The sequence below is a fragment of the Coenobita brevimanus genome, chromosome 50 (genome assembly GCF_032717465.1).
Source record: "Coenobita brevimanus isolate Jiangsu-jjx chromosome 50, ASM3271746v2, whole genome shotgun sequence".
Taxonomy (NCBI): Eukaryota; Metazoa; Arthropoda; class Malacostraca; order Decapoda; family Coenobitidae; genus Coenobita; species Coenobita brevimanus.
In genome coordinates this window covers 8,927,383-8,929,331 of record NC_137003.1, presented here as the reverse complement: position 1 = coordinate 8,929,331, position 1,949 = coordinate 8,927,383, and positions in this window count along the sequence as shown.

Here is a 1,949-nt window from a genome sequence, read left to right as displayed (position 1 = left end):
AGAGGGATGAGCCTGGTGAGAAAAAATAATATCCTTGTTATCCCCATCACCAAAAAACTTTACTACTGCACAGATATGTAATTTAATACAGGGTTTTACTACTGCACAGATACGTAATTTAATACAGGGACAATTTATTCAGTTTCCCATCTTTACCAGCAATTTCAGCAGTAGAATAAAACAGTATACCCTGCTTACTCCCTCACTGTGAGATGGGAAGACGCAGACGTCCATTAGAAGGCACATTTCAGCTCTCTCTCTCTCTCTCTCTCTCTCTCTCTCTCTCTCTCTCTCTCTCTCTCCACACGTGTCTGGGTGCGGAGTGACGAGTGTGTGTGTGTGTGTGTGTGTGTGTGTGTGTGTGTGTGTGTGTGTGTGTGTGTGTGATGGGAGCTGTGTTTGTGCTTGGGTATTAGATGACGATGTGTTGTGTGAGCGTTATAACGACAAGGATTTCTGTGTGCGTGTGTAGGTGTGTATTTGTGTAGTGTAAGACGGCAGTTTTGTGTGCGTGTTTATGAGTAAATTTATGTTTTTGTGATCGTGTTTGCAACGGATGGTTTATTTGTGTTTATTCAAGAATGTGTTTTTTTCTTGTTTTTCCTTTGCTTTTCTTGTCAGCTTAAATTTGGCTAGGCGGTGTTTATAAGAGAATTTCATATACCCGGAGAGTTTGTAAGTGGGCTCGTTTGCTTGTGTTTGTGTGTGTGTGTGTGTGTGTGTTTGTGTGCGTGTTTCTACGGCGTGAGTCTTCGGGTCCATGTATGTGTGTTTGTATGGATGTATGTATATGTGTGTTTGTGCGTGCGTGCGTGAAGTCGCTTGTGTGAGATTGATTGTGTATGTGTATATTTGTGTGAGCCAGTGAACTGTCTCAATGTGCCTCTGTGTGTCTCTAGGATCAAGGGCTTCTGTCTCTCTGTGTATTTATGTGTGCACAATTAGTAACTGATGCAGTGGAATGTGTGTGTGTGTGTGTGTGTGTGTGTGTGTGTGTGTGAACTTTTCCGGGACTGTCAGTGTCTGTTCCGGTTCCTGTATGTGTGCGTTTGTGTGCGTATGTGTGTCATCTGGTTAACTCAGTTTATGCACCTATTCAGCTGTAAATACATTCAGATTGTGACTGTATAAAGCGTCTGTAATTGAGTGTATTCAGAGGTCTGTGTTTAGATTTTACTCAGTGCGTACTTGAAGCAAAGGTTAACTTTTAAAGGCCGGGAAATCAGTCTTAGTGCGAGTCCTCACTAGATGCCTTCTGGTGCGGTCGGGAGTTCTGCACCACGGTAACCCATAGAAGTTCTCACCCACACCCGCCCGCGCCAGCAAGCATTCGGTGTGGACGTGCCCTTTGACTGGAAAAAAGCGCCTGGTGGTAGCGAGAAGAAAACTGTTAAACTGTTCCAAACCCTGAAAAAGGTAACGTTTAGGATACGTTTAAGAGAATGCTGTACCATAGGCCTTGATATTTTTTGTTAAAGTGAGTAAAATCTGGCATGTATATTTCTTTGCGTTTCTGAAAAGTATTTGCTGTGGCTGTTAAAAAGATGACAAGTGTGTTACAGTAAGAGCTATTCTATCTCGTTGCTTATTCTTTTGCATAATGTGTAGGCCTATTCGTGTATGGTGTATTATGTGGGACTGTGTTATTTGTGTTGTGTTCTGAAATATGACCTCATCCAATTTCTTTTAACGTCTTCAGTTTGACGATTTCTGTCCTAAGGTGTATAAAATTGACAAGAGGTAATAAAACACACTATATTTATGACGCCACCGTACTGAAGGATGAGAAGAATGTCATTTTCTCTTCTTTATGGTATGGATACCAATATGTAAGTCTGATTATGCATTGTGTGTGTGTGTGTGTGTGTGTGTAATGTTTGGTATGTGTACGTAGCGTTTGTGTACTTTACCTAGGATGTGGGTTGTGAGCGAGACGTACTGTACATACA